Here is a 21944-nt window from a genome sequence, read left to right as displayed (position 1 = left end):
CAACCCCCTGTCCTGAGCCCCCTTCCTGCACCTTGCCCCCCAACCCCTGCCCCACAACTCCCTGCCCTGAGCCCCCGGCCTGCACCTTGCCCCGCAACCCCCTGCCCTGAGCCCCCTCCTGCCCCCAACCCGCTGCCCTGAACCCCCTGCCTGCACCCTGTACCCCTCCTGCATCCCAACTCCCTGCCCTGAGTCCCCTGACTGCACCTCTCACCCCAACCCCCTGCCCTGAGCTCCCAACCCCCTGTCCAGAGCCCCCTTCCTGCACCTTGCCCCCCAACCCCTGCCCCACAACTCCCTGCCCTGAGCCCCCTGCCTGCACCTTGCCCCGCAACCCCCTGCCCTGAGCCCCCTCCTGCCCCCAACCCCCTGCCGTGAGCCCCCTGCCTGCACCCTGTACCCCTCCTGCACCCCAACTCCCTGTCCTGAGCCCCCTGCCGCACCTCTCCTGCATCCCAACTCCCTGTCCTAAGCCCCCTGCCACACCCTGGCCCCCAATCCCTTGCCCTGAGCCCCCTCCTGCACTCCGCACCCCTCCTGTACCCCAAGCCCCTTCCCTGAGCCCCCTCATACATCCCACACCCTCCTCTGTCCCAATCCCTTGCCCTGAGCCCCTTCCTGCACACTGCACCCCTCCTGAACCCCTGCCCTGAGCCCCCTGCCGCACTCCGCCCCCTCTTGCACCTCAACCCCCTTCCCTGAGCCCCCTCATACATCCCACACCCCCTCCTCTGCCCCCCAATCCCTTGCCCTGAGCCCCTTCCCGCACACAGCACCCCCTCCCACACCCAGCCGTTTATGATGTTCGCCTTTCAAAAAAAAAAAAAAAATCCCTGGGTGCACACCCTAATGCAATGTGCTGCGCACGCCTATGGTCCTTACCTCCTGGTCAGAGAGTCCCATTTTCCATCACTGCAACCAAACATGTCTCCGCATGCCCAACTTGCTGATGAGTCTGTGTTGGAATATCTGAATGGAACTCTCACCTCAGGTCGTTTCAGAGAGATTTTTGCAAAAGCAGCAGGAAGATTTCCCAGATTGCCACCTTGCCGTTCCCCTTCAGAGACACTCGAGGCTTGAAAACCCCTTGGGGCCACCTGAAATCTCTCCCTTCGTTCTGACATTAGAGGAAAATTATGCACATCTTTTTTCTTGCAAAGTTTTTTCCAGTTCATATTTGTTATGCTGTTATACTGTGCTTAAGCTGCCTGTTACAATTCAGACATGAGATTTTGATCAGAGAAGAGTTGAACCACAGAAATATATAGCAAACACATTATGTCAACAATGTTTAAGGTTTAACCCTTTCTTAATTTTCTTGTAACTTTTTTGCATCGATATCCTTCATTTTGCAATTTAAACTTTGAGTAAATCAACAGAGTATTATCACATAAATTGTAATATGGACAGTTGGAATTTCATTATGGAGTGAAAAGAACAGGAGTACTTGTGGCACCTTAGAGACTAAGAATGCTCTAATAAATTTGTTAGTCTCTAAGGTGCCACAAGTACTCCTGTTCTTTTTGCAGATACAGACTAACACGGCTGCTACTCTGAAACCTGCCATTGTGGAGTGAGTGTATTGCATAATACAAGGTCAAGCATTTTGGAGCCTTAGAAATCACTGTGGGAAAAATCAGTAGAGAGGAGGGAATCCACTGCACGATACAATTTCCTCCAACTGTTTTAAGCTCTGTAGTCACTGCATCCTCAGCTGGAATGAAATGAGAGTTGGTTGAAACACAAAGGGAAAAATAAATGTTTCCCTTTATTAACGGCAATACATGAAATGAAAATATCTTTCTACACCTCATCATCTTACAAGTCTTATGCTCAGTTCACATATTTTATAAATGTCTCTAGGAAACTTCTCAAGCTCCGCTATATGATGAGGACAGAGTGAATGTATCGCATAACACGTCAAGCGTTCTGGAGTGTTAGAAGTCACCGTGGGAAGAATCAGCAGAGAGGAGGGATTCCACTGCATCCTTCTGTTTTAACCTCAGTAGTTGCAGCAGCCGGAGCTGAAATGAAATAGGGAATGGTTGAAATACAAAGGGAAAAAATATAATTTTCATTGAATTGATCTCAATAAATTAAATGAAAATATCTCTTCCACACATAAGCTCGCAAGTCATTTAGTATGTTCATATTTTTTTTTAAAGTCTCTAGGAAGCTTCTCAAACCTTGAAATACTAGAAATAGTTCTCATGAGGACAGATGAATGAATAGCAACCCTGATCATAATAGAAACACACTACATATGTAGAAGTCAGAGTACTTTAGGGGTGGAGGGGAAGTACACCTCTACCCCGATATAAGGCGACCCGTTATAACAGGAATTCGGATATAACACGGTAAAGCAGCGCTCTGGGGGGCGGGGCTGCGCGCTCCGGCGGATCGGCGCGTCAGCGTGTCTGGCTTCGACACGCTGCTCTGAGCGGTGTGTTAAAGGTGCTGGGCCGGGGCCGAGGGGTTGGATAAGGGGCAGAGGGTCAGGGGACAGGGAGTGGGGGGTTTGGATGGTTCAGAGGCTCTGGGGGGCGGGGCAGTCGGGGGATGGGGAATGGGGGCGTTGGATAGGCCGTGGGAGTCCTAGGGGTGATTAGGGACAGGGGGGTCTCTGGAGGAAAGGTTTAGGCCCCTCAAAAATATTGGCAAATCTCAACTTTAACCATTTCCTCCAATTTAGACGGCACATTTAAAATGTAGACAGCACAAACCGTCGGTCTCTTCCTTCTGTGAAACTATAGGAGAGAGTGTGCTCTGAGAAAATGAAACCTTAACTAATTGTTATTTCCCGATCTTAATATTCCTACCGGAGCTGAGGAATAGATGTAGTTGAAAGGTGTGAATATCATGTCCTGTTGATCACTCCAAGTAGCTGACAGTAGTGAAAAATTGAGAATAAATCATAAAACAGGATGAGCAATTAGGATAATAAAACATGCTAGAGAGGTACCCACATGGATGACTATGATTTCCAATGTGGTCAGAAGGAGGTTATGCAGAGAAGTCACATTAGGTATTTTTTTACCAAGTGTGTCCCTGGGATGAAAGAATTCAAATATTTTTTTAAAAATTGAAATTCAGTGTTCACCACTTTTGCTGGTTCCTTCTCTTTTAACATTTGCCTTCCCCTTTGCTTGGGCAGGGGAATTCTTCTGGTTTGTTTAATTCTCTTCCCTTCCTGTGGTCACGTTTCATTTTCTGGATCTCAAGCCCTAGCGCAGACTGTTGTGCTGGAGTTTCCATCATTGCAGAGAAATGTGTTTTAATTCAACAAGAAAAGAAAAATCACACGAAGAAACCATGAAAACATTTTTCTGCACATTAATTTGGTTAGAGTCTCCCAAGTTTTCCTGCACTTTTATAAGAAATTTGAGATTTTTGCTTCAAATTTTTGAAAGACACACTGCAAAGCAGAGAAAACAGACTTAGCAGAGCCCCCAGACTGTCCTGGGCTATGCTCCCCATTCTCCCATGATTTTCCAGCGGTGTTGGGCATCTGTATTCCACACCAGGGTGAAATCCCAGGGGAAGATGTTGCGGGGTACTGAAAGCAAATGAACAAAACTGCAAACCCAGTATACGATGAGACCATGTTTCGGTGGCTCTTATTACTTAAAGCTTCACACCCCCAGCACCCATTGTTCCAGCCTGGGGCAGCCCTGGCAGGGTGGCTGTAATGGAACCACGCTGATCGGGACCAGAAGGCAGGTCTCACAAAGCCCTAGAAGTGATGCGGACACTCAGGCGCTTTGTGTGGAAAGATTTTGTGTTCCGTGCAGAAGTCATCGGGTCATCTATTTCTATGATGAAAGCCTGCTAGTGGGATGATAAAGGTGAGCTTAAGTGGGGATGTATTGGTGGTGTTTTCCTCCCCTTTTATCTACCTGTGGCTGGCTTTCCCACAGGAAGACCTAAAGTCATAGATGATGGATAACCTCAAATGGCTCTTAAGTAGATGAAAAGATTCTTCCACATAGCACAGCTTAAAAACAGTGTGATGGAATGATTGTCAGGAGGTTCTCCTCTGCACTATAGGCGTAATGAAGACGTTAGACTTTGAGGAAGAGTTTGTATGGCTCCCAGGTGCAATAGGACCAGGTCAAGGCCCCTCTCCAGCCACTCCCCATAATTGAGGTTCCATTTCAGCATGTAGGTGTAGATAGTCTGGGTCGTTTCCCTAAGAAGACACCCAGAGGAAAGCTGTACAAACCGACTTGCTTGGCTGCAAGGCCAGAGGCGGTATCGACGGTGGCCGCAAGTTTCATAAAGATGTGTTCAGCTATTGAGGGTCTAATCCTCCCAGAAGAAATGTAACATTTTCATGGTGTGATGTTCTGTACCTCCACCACTCAGGCAGTGCAGCTCCCCCGTCCCACTCTTAGAGCCATAACTGAGTCCCACATGTATATATTTGTTATAACATTGCATTGGCCAGGGAGCATCACTTTATATTGCACATGCTACATTGTACGTGTACATTATACATACAATCATATTTCCTTTTGTAAAGATGTAACCACCTTATGTAAAATTGAGCAAAATGCTTAAAACAGTTCAAGCGCATTATGAGAGGAAAATATACACACTGAAAATGTGTTGCGGTTACTCAAGTATTTCCCAGGCCTATCTCCTTCAGTCCTGCATCTCAGGATAGAAGATACTGTAGACCGGCTATAAGCTGTACAAAGGGAGACTGTCTCTACAATGTAAAAAGGTGAAGTGGTCTAAGACATACTTGCTTTTCTTGGGCAAGACCTCATGAAATCAGATTACCCATCCTTCCGTTTTGCTCAGTTTTGCTGTGGAAAAGAATGAAAGCCGGCACCTCCTAGAGTAGGAAACCTCCCAAACATTTTTTTGCCAAACATTTTAGAAACTAGTCAACCACTATATTAAGTCACACATGCTGCCCTATCCTCTGTTTATATACCAGACCAGAATACAAGCAGAATAGCGGTACTGTGCTGAGAGCAGGGTGTGTGCTGGGAAGTCTCTATGCCCTTGAACTCTTGTCGTGCCTTTCTTTGCAACAGAATGGAGGGCTGCGGGTGTAGCCACTAGACGGCTCTGTGCTGTAGTAGGTGACAACCAATGGATGAGGTGTATAGGAACCCCATTTGTCTCTACCACTAGAGCACCACTGCAGCTATTCCTTGGCAACCCAGCAGGCTGAGGGGCAAAACAGTCCACCCAAAGCCAGATTGTTGAGCTTTGATGAGAGGTGGCCCCATTTGGTCCCATGTGTTCTGTGTTTCTCGCCTCATTTTCTTGCTAAGCGAGAGACGGATTTTTCCTGTGGTGGTTTCTTTTCACAATTTTTAGTGTCTTTTTTCTTCGCGTTCATCCCTGTATATTTATACAAGGCACCCAGTTTACTGTTCCACCATTTCTGTTTTGGGGAGGATGTTTTCTCCATTCTACTAGACACTGTTCTCTTTATTGTCCTGACACCAATATAAAAACTGTTTCACCAAGCTAGAGGTTTTATAAAATGCCAAACGCTGTTGGGCTGTCCAGTCTAGAAATACCTTTTAGAAAATAACAGATCTTCCCACTAGGTCTAAATAATTATCTTCTATATTTCCCTTACTCCTACTGTTCATCTAACAATTATGGCACCGTAACAAATGTCATGGCCTATTTCCCACATCATTTCTCCTCCTTTTCCTCTCTCTCTCGGTCTCTGTCAAGCTTGCCTGTACTTTTCCTTTTATGGATAGCTTCATCTCCCTGTTAGACCAAAACTGTGTTAGATAACCAGTAAGGGCCATCAACTAAACCCCTTTAATCCTAATTTCTCTTGAGGGGCTTTCCAACCTCGGGGAACTTTTTGGCTAAAAGAAAAGCTCATCTCGGCCTATATTCGTCTGAACTTCTGACAACGTGGCAACCCTTCCGCACAACTCCTTTCACAAAAGACCAATTTCATATTTAGTGGGGTGATTGTTTTCGGTTACTTGACTGTGGGTTCACGCTGGTGATGGTCAAATGCGCAGATAATTGCAGCATCAATGCAACTGACATTTGGAAAATAATCAAATGTTAAACTAGCTTTTATGTTGACATTTTCTGACTTTCAAAAACATAGACTAAATATGCAAGTCAGAATGCATCAGTTCTCCCCAGGTATAAATCTGTGTGGTATAAATCTGCTCCTTGAACATCTGTCTGATACTTCTTTGTATAATGTATGAGGAAATGCAAGTGCACTGATATGACACACAGGATCACAACTAGGGTGACCAGACGGCAAATGTGAAAAATCGGGACAGGGAGTGGGGGGGTAATAGGAACCTATATAAGAAAAAGACCCCAAATTCGGGACTGTCCCTATAAAATCGGGACAGCTGGTCACCCTAATCACAACACAGACTGACGTACAAGCAGAAGGACATAAATAGACAAGACCGAGGTGCTATAGTTGTTACCTAAACACAAAATCTTACACAAGGTGAAGAACCGCCAAGCTATGGGAAAGGTGATTCCACGTCTCAGGAAGGATGTTTTTCATGCTCATACTCACAGAGTAAAACATACTCTTCGGTCTAGATTTGTTTTCATTTCAGGTCAAGGAAAAACATCAAAGAAAGGGCTTAACCCTAAGAGACACTAACCACTTCCTGCAAGGTCCTGATCACCCTGAACTCCCACTGAACTAGTGGGTGCTGAGCACTTCTCAGAATTGGGCCCAAAGACTGAACAAAGAGAAATTTTCCATGACCGAGAAAACAGAGTGACTGTAACATGCTGCATCTTAAGGACAAGATGGCAGCTGCATTAGGCAGGGAGAAAAATCTACTTTTAAAAGTGTAATCTTTAGAAAACAGCCTTTAATTGATATTGCTACGTGTAGAAAGACTAGTTAGACATAATAGGCAAGATTCTGTCACCCCTACTCACACTGAGTAATACCTCACTCTACTAACTACTGATTTCAATGGGGCTTGCTTGTGGGGTGTTGTACTAGTCAACATAAGGGGGAGAGAATCTGGCCCAACATGAGACCAATGGGCAGATCCTCAGCTCATGGAATGCAGCATGGCACCATTGGCTGGCCCAATAGCATGAAAAGAAAACAGATAACCCAGAGTAGAAGTCAGTTACAGTGATTGGTGTAAGAGGATCAGAGCCAAAGCCTGACAATAATTTTTTTATATATATATGGAAAGAGAGAGATCAACTCTCAGAGCTCATCCAGAGCTCTGAGATAATAATAGAGAGCCTCTGACTAAGCCAGCCCTGATTACAGAATGGGCCCCACCTGAGAGAAATTAGGTGATCCCAGGTTTAACTACTGAGTGGGCCCAGCTGAGGAAGGGCTGGAGGAAAGAGAATGCAGAGAGTCAAAAGGTGCCTGCAGGGGCTTGAGTGAGCACCCAGGGGACAGATTGGGAGACCGAGAAGGGAAGGAAAGAGGTGAGGAAGGAAATGGTGCATGGAAAACTGCACTATGGGTAGAGGATTTGACTTGGTTGTGCAGTCCAGGGCCCTGGGCTGTAACCCAGAATTGAGACTGAGGTTGGGACTGGATTCCCCTACCAGCCCTCAGCAAGTGGTGTACAAGGGTAGCTGAGCCCAGTAAGGGGGCTGCAGTCTGAATGTGACCTTGCTGAAGAAGAGCTGTGGAGAGGCTGGAAGCTTTTGATTTCTATGAAGAGAGTTTAGAACTTTAGTCTGTTCCTTTCAGGGTCAGCCATCCACACTAAAGACTGTGCCCTGGCTGGAGGGGTGAGTTATCTAAAAGAAACCACCACAGCCCCAGAGTGACTGTTGACAAGGGCTGCTACCCCACAAGGATACCGTGATGCCATGCCTGGCCATGAGGCAGTGCAGGGTGGTGAGTAAACCCTGTTACAATGCTTTTTCTTAAATTCCTTTAATTGCAGCGTGTCTGAAACAACTACACTTTTGTAGTTTTCCTTGTCTGCTCTCTCTTTTCCTACCCCTCACGGCAAGCACTGTATCTCAGCCCTAGTCTACATCCAGCTGATGACAGCACCTTTGGTGAACAGTAAATGACTGACTGACTGACCTTGGCCACTTCTATATTGCGTGAGTACATGTGCTGCTAGACCCCTCTCTGCAGAAGGGATTCTTTCAACAGCAAGTTAACATGAAGTGATTTACTTTGTCCATATTGGATACACGGTTCAGGGGGTGGGGGAACAACTCCAGGTTGCACGTGCTTTTGAAATGTTTACTTCCCTATTCCGTAGGTCCTTTGGAAGAAATGTCATACAAAATGAACTCAAAGATTGCCTACTTGGAACTTCTTCTTTTTTGGATGGGATAAGTATTGCTGGTAAGTCATATAAATAATTGTGCTGCTAACCTTTGAATTTACTTAGCTCCTGGCCTAGCCCAAATTTGGTTGTAGGTTGTCTTTGTTTGTTTTAATTCTACATAAATTGTGCTGCCTTGGAACAATAAATAAACTCCACACTAGAAAAGGCCCATTCTGTGCATTAAGGGCTGGCTTCCTCTCTCCTTTACTTTCATTCCATGAGTCATCCCCTGAATCCAGTGAGAAACTTTACTACTAAGACAGCGGACGTATGTGCTGTAGCAGAATTGATCCCTTGTTGCCACATTTTCAAGAGCTCGGTTCCCATTTGGGCGCTTTAGTGAAGCGGCCAGACTTTCAAAAGTGCTCCATACCTGCCAGCTCCCACCATTCTACCTTTTGAAAATCTGATGCTAAATGTTTGTCAGTGCCCTAATTATGTTCTTCAAAGGCAGAAGGAATGTGGGGTCTTTTGTGGTAGAGTAGTTCTGAGCCATTGTAGCTCAGAATAATAGAACAGACTTGATGCTGCAATTCAGCGAATGCAAATGATTGTAGTCCCTTGCTGAACTACATTTCCCAGGATTATTTCAACCTAAGATCAGAACTCTTCCTCTTCCCAGGTATAAATGCCAATGGAAAGTCTTGATAAAGGGTCTTAAACAGCATAGTGTAGAGACCATCCAACCAGGTATGCATGTATGTCTAAATGCCTCAGTTTCCTTAGCCCCGATTTAACTACTCTTGCCAAAAACTGTGGCATTTAAATTTTCCTGTAATTATATGCTTTCTTAAATACTCCTTTTTCACCAGCTCACTAACTGTCTGAGGTCATAACCTGCATGGTTCAGAATTGCTTGTGTGTTTGTCACTCTCAAGATGCTGGACTGCAAAGAGTAGGGGGGTTGGGGTGAAGCAGAACATATTCATGCAGACATCAGTTCATTTGTATACATACATACATACATACATACATACATGTGCCTATTCCATACGTGCAAAGAGACCTGAGATCCCCTGACTCATTTGTTCACTGGCATAGCAAGCCGTGATTCCCCAAACAAGAAAATAAACCTACATAAAGGATCACATCCCCCTCCCCCTCCCTCCCCCCCAGTGTAATTCACAAAATAGAAGCACTAGGTAATAGTGCAGCTGGTGCCATGGCCAAGTGCTGCTGGGTATGTATCTACACTAGCCAACAGTAAAACAGCCATCGCTCTAGTACTTTATATAGGTGGCTAACACCATTCTATTTAAAACAAGAATTGTTCATTGCGGTATAGAAAGGAGCCCTCTGGGATCTATTTTCAAAATGTGTCCCATTCGAGAAATAGACGGTTGCCCCATTGTCCTCTATTGGGGCAGGCCTTCAAGGATGTTCCAACATTTTATTTTGTAAAATATATGGGCTCTTCCTGATCTCCAGCAGAGGGATGCTCCACAGACGAGGGCTCTCGGCTCCAGAGGGAAGTGTAACTTGTGCAGTGAGTGCTGGGCTTGTTGTTGTTTTGTTTTTCCGCCCCCCCCCCAAGCTCTGTCAGTCATATTTCCTGTGTGGCTTGGTGTATTCTTGAAGGGTTGCACAGAGCCCCTGATCTAGCTCACATTATTGGGGCTTTATAGATTAGGCCTAGGACCGCAAAGCAAATCCAGCACTGGGGAGACACTCCAGAGCGTTGACCGTGGCCTAATAAGCTGTTGCCAAGGTGATGCTGTCAGGAGTTTGGCCAGCATGCTGGACCAATTGAAGCTTCATCTCGATTGGGCTGATGGAGGCAGTAGAGTGGAAGGTAAAGGCATGTATTGCTGCAGCCAGGGCTTCATCTGGGATGGGCAGGGGGGTTGTTTCCTGCTTCTGTTGTGCATAGCTGGAAGTCTCAAACAAACATCTGTTACTTTAGGGACTGTCTTCCCCTCAATTTAACATACACATGATACCTTGTTGTAGGGGGTTAGGACAACTCACCTTGATGGTGTCTTTTCTTGGCATGCCCATATTTTCTTTATAAAAGTGGCTACTCTTGTTACTGACCTTCTGGGAAGGACTAATGGACAGGCAGTAGATACTGAGGAGGTGGGGCCAATATTTCAAAGTCCATAGGTAACTTAGTTATCTGCTTTAGAAGTAGGTTTTAGTTTCCTGTTGACTGCTAGCTAACAGATCTTTTAGGGCCAAACCTTGGCATTTGCACAAAGCCTTAGGCAAATCCAGAAACTACATGTAACTGATCAATTTGCCATGCAAAGAAATCTGCCTACAAATGTTGAAGCCTTTAAGGAGGTCTGTTAAACATTTGGCCCGGAGAGTCATACAAGAAAGGTAGGAATGTAAAAGTTTGCTTCTCTAACGTCCACGTCCAGCATATGTACGTGTGTCTTTATGATGGCAGTTAAAGGACTGGGTGAATCTGCTTTAAATTGCAAAATCTGTTGGAAAGAGGGATGGTGTCCCTAGCCTCTGTTTGCCCAAAACTGGGCATGGGCGATGGGGTGGATCGCATGATGACTTGTTGTTTTCATTTCCTGTGAGGCACCTGGCATTGGCCACTGGTGGAAGACCGGGTACTGGGCTAGCTGGACCTTTGGTCTGACCCAGTATGGCCATTCTTATGTTGAATAAGTTTCATAAAGACGTGTTCAGCTGTTGAGGATCTAATCATCCCAGAAGAAATGTAACCTTTTCATGGACTCTCACTGTGCTGGCGCCTGACTCTGGCCGCAAGGGTTTCCCTACATAGTTGATCTCATTCAGCTGCTTGAGGACCTTAAAGGGCCTGTCCCGGGCAGCCTGTAGTTTGTTCGTTCTGATGGGAATGAGAGCTGTCACCTGGTCCCCGGTAGCATAGGAGCGGGAACGCGCTGGGCGGTTGTACCAGACCTTTTGCTTACGTTGGGCCCTGGCTAAATTCTCCCCGGCCAAGTCCATGAGCTCAGCAAGCTTTTCCCAGAAAGTCAGTACATACTCCACTTCTGATTTTCCATCAGGGGAGGCCTTCCCCTCTCCTTCGTCCCTCAACAAGTCCACAGGTCCCCTTACTCTCCTCCCATACAGCCACTCGAAAGGAGAGAACACGGTTGATTTCTGGGCCCCTTCCCAGTAGGGGAACAACAGCTGGGGTAAATACTGGTTCGGGTGGGACCCAAGTGAGAGTGCCAATTCAGGACAAATGGCTTAAAACAGGGCAGTTAGACCAAGGCTGGGTTTTTCTACCTCTGCGCAAACCAAACCAAACCGGCCAGACAAAGAAGACTTTGGTCCTACCCCACGGGCTTAACCACAAGTCACACAAGCGGTTCCCTTAGACACTCCAGTTTCCCAGTATCACCAACCGTGCCACTTGGTATGGGGGCAAATGGTTATGAAAACCAATACCTCAGCAAAAGAAAAAAGGTTCTCTTGATCCCACAGGACCAAGCCCCAGGTCAATATACAAATCAGATCTTACCCACAAATCACACTGTTGCCAATCCTTTAGAATCTAAAGGTTTCTTCATAAAAGGAAAAAAGATATAGATGAGAGAGAATTGGTTAAATGGGATCCATGACATACAGTAATGGCAACAGAGGCTCCTGGGGCACCTTTAAGACTAACAGAAGGATTGGGAGCGTAAGCTTTCGTGGGTAAGAACCTCACTTCTTCAGATGCAAGTCATCTTGCATCTGAAGAAGTGAGGTTCTTACCCACGAGAGCTTATGCTCCCAATCCTTCTGTTAGTCTTAAAGGTGCCCCAGGAGCCTCGGTCTGACTCTGTAAAAAGCAGCAACCACGGCTACCCCTCTGATACTGGAGTAAGGGCAAGGTTATTGGTTCAGGCTTTCAGCAGTGATAGACTAAACTGCAGGTTCAAATCAAGTCTCTGGAGTACATCCCCAGCTGGGATGGGTCATCAGTCCTTTGCTACAAATGGCAGCTCTACACAAAGTCCCTCCAGAGGTAAGAAGCAGGATTGAAGACAAGATGGAGGTGAGGCATCAGCCTTTTATAGTCTTTTCCAGGTGTAAGAACACCTCTTTGTCCTTACTATGGAAAACTACAGCAAAATGGAGGCTGGAGTCACATGGGCAAGTCCCTGCCTACTTTGCTGAGTTACAAGGCGTATTTGCATTCTCTCAATGGGTCAGTTGTATAGCCGATGGTCCTTAATGGGCCGTCAAGCAGGCTAGGCAGAGCTGACACTGACTTGTCTGGGGTGTCACCTAGAAGCACAGCATGATTTTGAAATACAGACAGTATAGAGCCAATACTTTAAATACAACAATGATATATGCATCCAGCTAGCATAATCATAACCAAAACCTTGTCTTAGAGCCCTTATTTGACCTCCTTTCTACCGGCTTTGGTGCCACTACAGGACCGTGGTTGCAACAATGATCTGTATGGTCCCAGATTATATCAATAATGTCACACCCCCAATGCAAAACTGATGCAGGAAGGGATGACACCAACATCACTGACTACATCCCAAGAGCCCCCCATCCTTGGGTTCCGTCTCACTACAGCTAGTATTGGGTTAGAAGCCGTATTCGTGTAAAACAGAAATGGTTTATCCAAGTCCCGTTCAATAACCTGATTTAATCTCTTTACAAACTCAAGGTAAAACTTGGTTAGAACAATAATGGATTGGATCTGCTCTTGCAGCATGGTTTCTGTATGTTTCATTTTCTTTTGCCAAATGCTAAAGAACATAGCTACTTTATCCATACAAGCTCTGGCCAATGTTTGGAACCCAGTTAACATCAAGTCTATGTAGAGATTAATGTTGTCTATAGTATAGGAATCCTGGCATTTAGCCGTGACAGCAGTGTGGTAGTATGCCTCGGTTTCCCTTTTCATACAGCACATTAGGTTTGGAATGTCTTTTCCCCCGTTGAAAATTCCAATACTGTTCACAGGCATCAACTGTGAATTATCAGTTTAACAAGGCCCTTAACATAAAGTATGTTCTCATGTAATTCTTTTAACATGTTCAAGGTGGTGTGTTTTGTTTGTTTTTTCTCGCCCCCGCCAGATTAGGCACATTGCACATTTTTACAGTTCTTGGTAATAGCAACACATCAGTTACAAAAATTACCGTTAGCAATAAGAACAAATTCATTGCAAGTGTCCATTTACAATCCTGTTTGTTATGCCACACCTTTGGCTCCATACCATTGGGGTTTGGGCATTTTAGGGTTAACGTGGGGCTTCCCTTTGCAAAAGTAAGTACTCTCTTTCCTCCATGTCCTGAAGGTTTAAATCCTGATTTCTCTTGCTTAACAGAATTCCCTGGCTGATTGGGTGCGCTGTCTGTGCTAACAGCTATTAGCAAGTCTGTCTTCTCCCAGTCAGTCAGGTAATTTGCATCAACGCAAACACTAGCTTTTAAATTCTTAGCTGCTACCAATTTTAAGACTGGACTTCTGTCCTAAAGAGAGACCACACAAATCCCAAGAGGCTGAGGGTGAGAGTTTGCTTGCTCTCCCCTGTGGCCGGCCTCAAGCATTCAGCCATAAAACTGTTCTGCTCTGAAACACCAGTAACCAAATCTGTCACACCCTGAAGCACAGACTGCTCATTTAAGGAATTAGCATGGAGACATTCCTGTCCCAACACTAGTGTCTTTCCAACAAGCTAGCCACACACAAGTTCAGGAAGTTTTTCCTTCTTGCCACAAGTTTCCACACCATCAGTAGGTAACATGATCAAATCACCTTTCTGCTCTCCTGGTGTCCTGGCTAGGATATCACCCTGATCAGACAGAATTGCTACATCCTTTTCCAACCACCCATTAGCAACAGGTAAAATACAAGCACCAGAATTGTCCGGTCTCTGGGATTTTGCTAAGACGCTAACTGGATGCAACCTAGTTACAGTGCCATTCTCCCTAGCAGACACAAACTTAGGACCATTCCCTTCCTGGGCTTTAGTTGAATCCAGAACCAACTCTGAGACCACTGCACTATCCTCAACCATCACAGGCTGAAAGGCACCTTCTGTCTGCTTCACAAAGAAGAGCCGGAGCCGCATTCTCCTTTTCCAAACACGCAGCTTGGGATCTCATTTCCCTTGTCCCGGCACGCAGGGCTGTTCACAGACAATTGCTTGGAGACCGAGGTAGATTCCTCCGTAGGCAAGTTAAAATACCCCTGACGGACACAGGCACATTTCCTTCACTGTCACAATTCTCCCCACAGGAAACAAGTAAGGTGTAGGGGCCCTCATTTTCCGCTATCCTTGCCTTCCCAAACTGCTGACTAGATAAAGCCATCAGCTCACAAGGCTGTCTAGGCTCATCCAAACTTTCTTTACCAGACACGTTTCCACTCCCAACAGATAAACTGCTGCTCTATTCACTACCCTGAGCTACTGTCTGCAAATGAGAGTTACCCTTTTCAGGTTCACTTGTATAAGCTGTACTAGCCACCAATTCATTACCCCTTAAAAATCTACCCTTTCCTCCCTCAGCTGGGGCTTCCATCTGTCCATCCACTTTAAGCTGCTCCTGAGAAACATTTTCCTGACCAATGAGATCTTTCTGTGCTTGATCTAATTCCAGATTCACTTCTGAAACATTAGGCAGGCAGGCAGACATTCAGAAACTTCGTTCACAGCCAAACTACTACTTTCCAAAGACAAACCTTTGGAAAAACCTTCCAAAGACACAACTTTAGACACAACCTCTCCTGTGCCTGGTTTGTGCTAACTTGACTGAACATAGCTCTAATATCATTTCCAATCATAAGATCCTTAGGGATTGTGTTTTTTACTCCCGCAACCATGGTGCCCTCAAATCCCTTCCATTTCAGGTGGATTTGAGCCAAAGACGCCCTGACAAAATACTCAGCTGAGGCTACAACAGTTACACTTTCATCTGGCCAATAATCTTCCTCCCTGACAAGACTTGCTTTAACCAAAGTAATATCGGCTGCGGTGTCCTTCCATGCCATACACCTTACTCCATTCACTTCTGCACTGGTAATAAACTCTGCATTATTTTCCCCATATTTAGCTTTAATATGAGTTTTAAGGTCAAATTCTTCAGAGACCACAGAAACAGCATTTGCACACAGGGCACCAACGGTGGGCTGTGTGTGGCTTGCCTGTGAGTTTATAACAGGATTAGCATTTACCGTGGCATTTGGGGTTGCTGGTTTTGGGCTGCCCTTCAGGGTCGGGCAATCTGGTCTCATGTGGCCAAGCACACCACAGTGATGGCATTTAACCTGTTTATTCTTGTGGTGAGAGTTCCTATCCTCTGGGCCCCCATGAGCTCCTTTAGACTAGTCAGCGCCAGGTTTACTTTTAAATCCTTTTCCTCCCCTCCCCCCACCCCCTTGAACTGGGCAGAATGGTGATTAGTTTTCCCTGGGGGTTTATACCCTCCTCGAGCCCTGTTTTGGGTATGGGCACCCGCAATCTCTGCAGCCCGTAGGACTGACTCAGGGTTCCTATCACACACAGCTGCTCTCACGTGGTCAGGCACAATGTCCAAGAACTGTTGTTCCAAAATTATTAAATCCAGCAGTTTTTCAAAACTCCCATGCGCCTTTGCTTCCCACAACCCACTTTTTAACAAAGCCCATGGGCTTATGAGCACATTCTACAGAAGTGCAATCATTAGACACTTTAAACTTTCTAAACTTAACTCTGTAAGATTCAGGAGTAACCTTGAACGGCCTTAACACAGAATCTTTAAACCGCTCATAATCCAAGGCTTCTTGTTCCCCCAGTCCATTAAATACCTCCCTGGCTTTTCCAGTCAGTCTGGCCAGCAGGACAGGCATTCGCTGATCATCAGGGATCTGGTACAGATTGCAGAGGCATTCAAAGGTAGACAAAAACTCCTCTCTATCCTCAGTATCATTGTCAATGGGACACGTCCTTTCCCAGTTTTGCTTGTGGCGGTGGGGAAGTGGAGCACCAGGTGCTCCACTCTTCCATTACTTGGAGCTGAAGTTTGGCCGTCTCCTGTTCCATCTGTGGAGCTTTCTCCTCCGCAGCCAGCAGCTCCAGACGCCCCTTACGAGCTCTTTCTTCTCTCTTATCAGCTTCTCTTTCTAATTCAGCTGTTTTTTGGTTTTTTCCAGCAATCAAAGATCTGCTAGATTCCTTTCATGCTCAAGTTACAGTTTATTTGTTACCTTCTGTACTCTCATTTTTTCTGCATCTTCTGTAGCCGCCGGTAAGGGCTGCGCTCTTGCCCCCGGATCACTGGCCATTAACAGCTCTCTCAGTTCTTGATTTGTAGCTTTCTTTCTAAAGCTTATCCCCTTTTCTGAACACAAATCTTCCAGGGCTTCTTTGCCAAGGCCCTCATATGCTCTTTGCTTACCCGTTGCAACTGCTCTTTAACCAACCAAACTCTCAATCCCAAAATTCAAATTTGGATCGCGTGGGGTTCTGACCCAGAGCTTAATTGACCTGGTTCTGTGGATCCTAGCACGACTACGCCACTGTAACGATGCTGGTTCTGGCAGGACCCAACTGAGAGTGCCAATTTAGGACAAATTGCTTAAAACAGGGCAGTTACAGCTCAAGGCTGGGGTTTTTCCGCCTCTAAGGCAAACCAAACCTGCCCCACAAACAGGACTTTGGTCTCACCCCACTGGCTAACCACAAGTCACACAAGCAGTTCCCTTTAAACACTCCAGTTTCCCAGTATCACCAACAGTGCCACTCGTTATGAAAACCAATACCCCAGTAAAAGAAAAAAAGGTTCTCTGGATCCCAAAGGACCAAGCCCCAGACTCATGTCAATATACAAATGAGATCGTACCCACAAATCACGCTGTTGCCAGAATCTAAAATCTAAAGGTTTATTCATAAAAGGAAAAAAGATATAGATGAGAGAGGGAATTGGTTAAATGGAATCAATGACATACAGTAATGGCAAAGTTCTTGGTTCAGGCTTGTAGCCGTGATAGACTAAGCTGCAGGTTCAAATCAAGTCTCTGGAGTACATCCCCAGCTGGGATGGGTCATCAGTCCTTTGCTACAAACGGCAGCTCTACACAAAGTCCCTCCAGAGGTAAGAAGCAGGATTGAAGACGAGATGGAGATGAGGCATCAGCCTTTTATAGTCTTTTCCAGGTGTAAGAACACCTCTTTGTCCTTACTATGGAAAATTACAGCAAAATGGAGTCTGGAGTCACATGGGCAAGTCCCTCCCTACATTGCTGAGTTGCAAGGCATATTTGCCTTCTCTCAATGGGTCAGTTGTATAGCCGGTGGTCCTTAAGGGGCCATCAAGCAGGCTAGGCAGAGCTGACACTAACCTGTCTGGGGTGTCACCCAGAAGCACAGCATAATTATGAAATACAGACAGTATAGAGCCAATACTTCTAACTTTAAATACAACAATGATCTATGCATCCAGATAGCATAAACATAACCAGCAAACCAGAACCTTGTCTTAGAGACCTTATTTGACCTCCTTTATACCAGCTTTGGTGTCACTACAGGACCTTGGTTGCAACAATGACCTATATGGTCCCAGATTATATCAATAACATCACAACTTGTCCCAGTCCTGTGAGTGCTGGTTCATGAAGGTTTTCAGCAGCATCTTTAGGGTCCCATTGAACCTCTTCACCAGCCCGTTGGACTGAAGGTGATACGCTGAGGCCCAGGTGCGTCGGACCCCACACTTCTCCCACAAGCACCGGAGCAGAGTTGACGTGAAATTGGAGCCCTGGTCTGTAAGGAGCTCCTTGGGGAACCCCCCACTCTGCTGAAAACAGACAAGGCCACCTCCTCAAGATAGGGAGTAGCGAAATCTACCACCCCCAGAATGTATTTTTTTCCCCTGTCCGAATTGCCTTGCTGAGGGGTCCCACTATGTCCACGGCCACCTTCTGGAAAGGCTCCTCTATGATGAGCGGGGGCCTCAAAGCTGCTTTCTCCTTGTCCTGGGCCTTCCCCACCCTCTGGCAGGGATTGCAGGACCTGCAGTACTGCTGGATGGCATCAAAGATCCCAGGCCAGTGTAAGTTCTGTAGCAGCTTCTGCCTGGTGCGCTGGATTTCCTGGTATCCCGAGAGAGGGACAGCATGGGCCAGGTACAGTAGCCTGCGGTAGTACTTCTGGGGGACCACTGGCTGTCTCCTGATCTCCTCCCTTCCCCCCCCCCCTCCCCCAGTTCCACTTCCCCTTGGGGAGCCCATTCCCAAGACAGGAATCCCTTCTCCCACAGGAATCTTTCCAGGCAGCCTACCCCCAGGGGTTTTGCCGGGCTGTGGCCAGCAAGTTCCCTTAGTTTCTCTAAAGAGGGATCTTTCCGCAGCTCGGCCTGGAATTCAGCGGCTGGGGAAGGGATGAGGACCTGCTCCCTCTCAGTGGCTGGGTCCCAGGCCGCAGCCCCGCCAAGTCCTGTCCCCAATGACTCTTTTCCCGCTGGGGTAGGAACCTGCACCCCCGGCAGGCCACCGCCCCCCATGTCAGGGCAGAATGCCCTTCGCTGGCTCTGGCTACAGGTGATGACTAGGGCACTCTGGGAGCTGCCCGGCCAATCTGCCAGGTCACCCCCCCCCCATCAGCACCTCGGTAGGCAACTGATAATGCACCCCCACATCTTTGGGGCCCTCCTTGGCCCCCTATTTCAGATGTACCCTGGTCATGGGTACCTTAAATGGGGGCTCGCAGACACCCGTCAGGGTTAGGTAGGTGTTGGACACCAGCCGGTTTGGGGCCACCACCTCGGGCCGGGCCAGTGTCACCTCAAGTCCCAGTGACCTGCTTCCCATCCACCTCCAGGGGAATGAGGCACTCGCTCCTCAGGGGCCGCCCCACACCCACCCTGTACACTGAGCATCAAGCCTCCCCGAGGAGCTGGCCTGGAAGACTTCTCCCTCTTGGGCCATTGCTAAACTGCCAGTCCCACCTGCCTGGGGATCCAGCCCCTTTGAGGGCTCGGTTTGCTCATTCTGTCCCTGAGCTTTTGGCTCCGGGCCCATCTGTGGCCCCCCTGCCCACAGTAATTACACCTCAGGTCCCGTTGGTCTCCAGGGGCTGGTGGGTCAGCTCTGGTATTGGCTGTGCCTCTCAGGAGGGATTTCTCCAAGACTTCCTTCAGGGAAGCCCCTGGGTGACCCCCCCCCTCCCCACCTTCTGCACTGACGTGGGCCTGTCCCCTTGGGATTCCCTTCCAGTGCCCGACCTGCTAACTACAAACTCATCCGCCAGCAGCCCTGCGTGGCACAGGTCCTTCGGCCTCTTGTCTGCAAACTACATCCTCAGGTCAGGGGGGCAGAGTTCATACAGTTGCTCCAGCTCCATAATTCAATCACGTCCTCCTTGGTCTGGGCCCCGCCCCATTCACCCACTTGCGGGTGTATTTCCCAATCAGCGTGACCAGTTCCAGATAGGTCACCCCCTGGGTCTTCTGCACACTCAGGAACCTTTTCCTGTACGCCTCGGGGGGTCAGCTCAAACTTGCGCAGCAGGACTTGTTTGAACAGTTCATAGTCCCTTGCTTCCACCTCATCCATCTGGCTGAACATCTCTGTGGGTTTGGGACCCAGTAAGGGGGTGAGATGCCAAAGATGTCTGCAGGGTCAACCTGGTGCACATTGCAGACCTTCTCAAGGGCAGTGAAGAAGGCACCTCTATCATCCCCTTCCTTAAACTGTGGCAGCACTCTTATATCTGAGTTCCCTATGGGCTTAGCTAGCCTGGGCCCGTCCGCACTCACCACGGTAGGGGTCTCTCTGCTTCTCAGCTCTGCCATCGCCAGTTCATGCTGCCTCTGTCTCTGACGGTCCTCCCATTCCTTCTCATGGTCCTCCAGCTCTTTCAGTTTCTGTCCCTTTTCCAACTCCAACTGTCTCAGCTCCACCAACGGGGAACTCGGTCGGGAAGATCCCCTGCTGGTCGGAGAGATGGGCTGCCTGGCTGCTCCCAGCCTCTCTCTCAGGAACTGGCTCCTTAGAGTGATCATTCTCTTCCAACTGGGCAATCAGCTGTGTCTTGGTGAATTTTCCAAGGCGCGGCCCTCTCTCTCTCTCTGCACAGCTCTACAATGTCCTTCTTAAGGACATGGGTATAGGCCATCTCCATGCTGTTCCCAAGGGGTCATGGACTCACAGGCCTGTACTCTCTCAGCTCCCCACAATCCCTGGGAGGAACCCCTTCAGTGTGACAGCCACTCTCAGGGGTCCACTCTTTCTTGGGGGTTAAGCCGGAGGCTCCTCCGCCTCCTGGAATTGCACCTCTCAGAGCCTCCAGCATGCCCATCTCTCGCTAATCCCCCTTTGTTTTATTGCTCCCCAGTCACTTACTGCAGGATGCTCTGTCCACGGGGTGCAGTTTGATCCCACCTCTGCACCAGCTGTCCCGGAGTCACCGGGCGATGCTCTGGAACTGCTCCCTACGAAGCCAGGCAGGACTCTGGTCTAGCATGCCTCCTCTCTTTGAGCATACTGTCTCCAGGGCAAGAAGCTTACAGAGCTTCGACCTTCCTGGGTCTTACCTTGGAGCATTCAGCAGCCCCTTCCTCACCAGGCGCTTCCCGCAGCAAGTCTGCCCAGGCGAGGCTGCTGAGGAAGCCAGAGGGCCCTGCACCCCAACTCTGCAGTCAGAGGTGACTCTTAGCCAGCGTACAACAGAAGGTTTATTCGTTGACAGGAACACGGCGTAGAACAGACGTAACTATTACAAACATGTGTGCCTTTCAGCCAAGTCCATCTTGGGAATCCTGGGCCAGACGCCCTGGATTCCCCTTTTCCAGTCTCCCGAGGCAGACTGCCAGCCTCCAGCCACCTGACCTGGGACGCTCCCCTTGATGCCCCTCCTCCTTCTTGGTCTCACTTCGCAGGCCAAAGGTGTCACCTGGCCGCACCCCCCTCCTGGGTCTCAGGTTACATAGATGCAAATAGCTGGGCAGTCTCACCTGCCCTGAGGGCCTCCGCAAAATCACACTCCCAATTCCCACCAGCTAAGTATTGGTGCATTACACTGGGAAACTAAGGTACACACAATATTAGTACAGGACAGTAAGACTCGCACGCAACATAACAAGATAAATAAAACCCCACTTCGTCATATCCACAGAACAAACTACAGCCTGCCTGGGATGGGTCCTTCAAGGTCATCAAACAGCTGAATGAGGTAAACTATGTAGTGAAACTGTCTAACTGGGCTCACAGCCACTGGGTGTACCATGTCAACGTGATTGAAGCCATACTTTGACAGGGAGAATTTGGTACTGGCCATCTGTGGCCAGCGGGAGGAGCAGGAAGATGACCCACTCGTGGATCTATTCCCTGAGACTGGGCCGGCCCTTCGCCGGAATCAATTCCCCTCTCAGATCAGCTAACCCCTGCCCAGTAGGCTGAGATCCGAGAGGCGCTGCTCTCCAACGAGCCTGGGCTCAGTAACCTGGCTGTCCACCAGGTGGCGACAGGAGCCCACCCCGCGGTAAGATGCTCCCCGTTCCAGGTCACTGGGAAAAAAGCCCAACCTGGAGAGAGAGGTCAAGGACATGCTGGCTATAGGGGTGGTCCAGCTGTCTTCCAGCCCTTGGGCCTCTCCCATAGTGTTGGTCCCCAAGAAGGACGGGTCAATCTGGTTTTGTGCGGATTACCGGAGGCTTAATGCCATCACCAAGTTCGATGCCTACCCCATGCCTAGGCCTGATGATCTTCTAGACGGGACGGGGAGGTGGGGGT

At 48.0% G+C, this 21944-nt stretch overlaps 1 long non-coding RNA gene across 1 annotated transcript in view; it reads left to right on the top strand.

The window, feature by feature from the left end:
* LOC101947955 (uncharacterized) overlaps positions 1-21393 on the top strand; it is a 64876-nt gene extending 43483 nt beyond the window's left edge. Inside the window, exons 5-9 of the long non-coding RNA XR_010595389.1 lie at positions 1864-3845; positions 7700-7849; positions 8229-8314; positions 15087-15255; positions 21328-21393. This is a non-coding gene — a long non-coding RNA (uncharacterized LOC101947955). The remainder of the gene's footprint in view (positions 1-1863; positions 3846-7699; positions 7850-8228; positions 8315-15086; positions 15256-21327) is intronic.
* Positions 21394-21944: the final 551 nt, after the last annotated feature.

The sequence above is a fragment of the Chrysemys picta genome, unplaced genomic scaffold (assembly GCF_011386835.1).
Source record: "Chrysemys picta bellii isolate R12L10 unplaced genomic scaffold, ASM1138683v2 scaf83, whole genome shotgun sequence".
Classification (NCBI taxonomy): Eukaryota; Metazoa; Chordata; order Testudines; family Emydidae; genus Chrysemys; species Chrysemys picta.
This window is presented reverse-complemented; position numbering and strand designations above follow the sequence as displayed.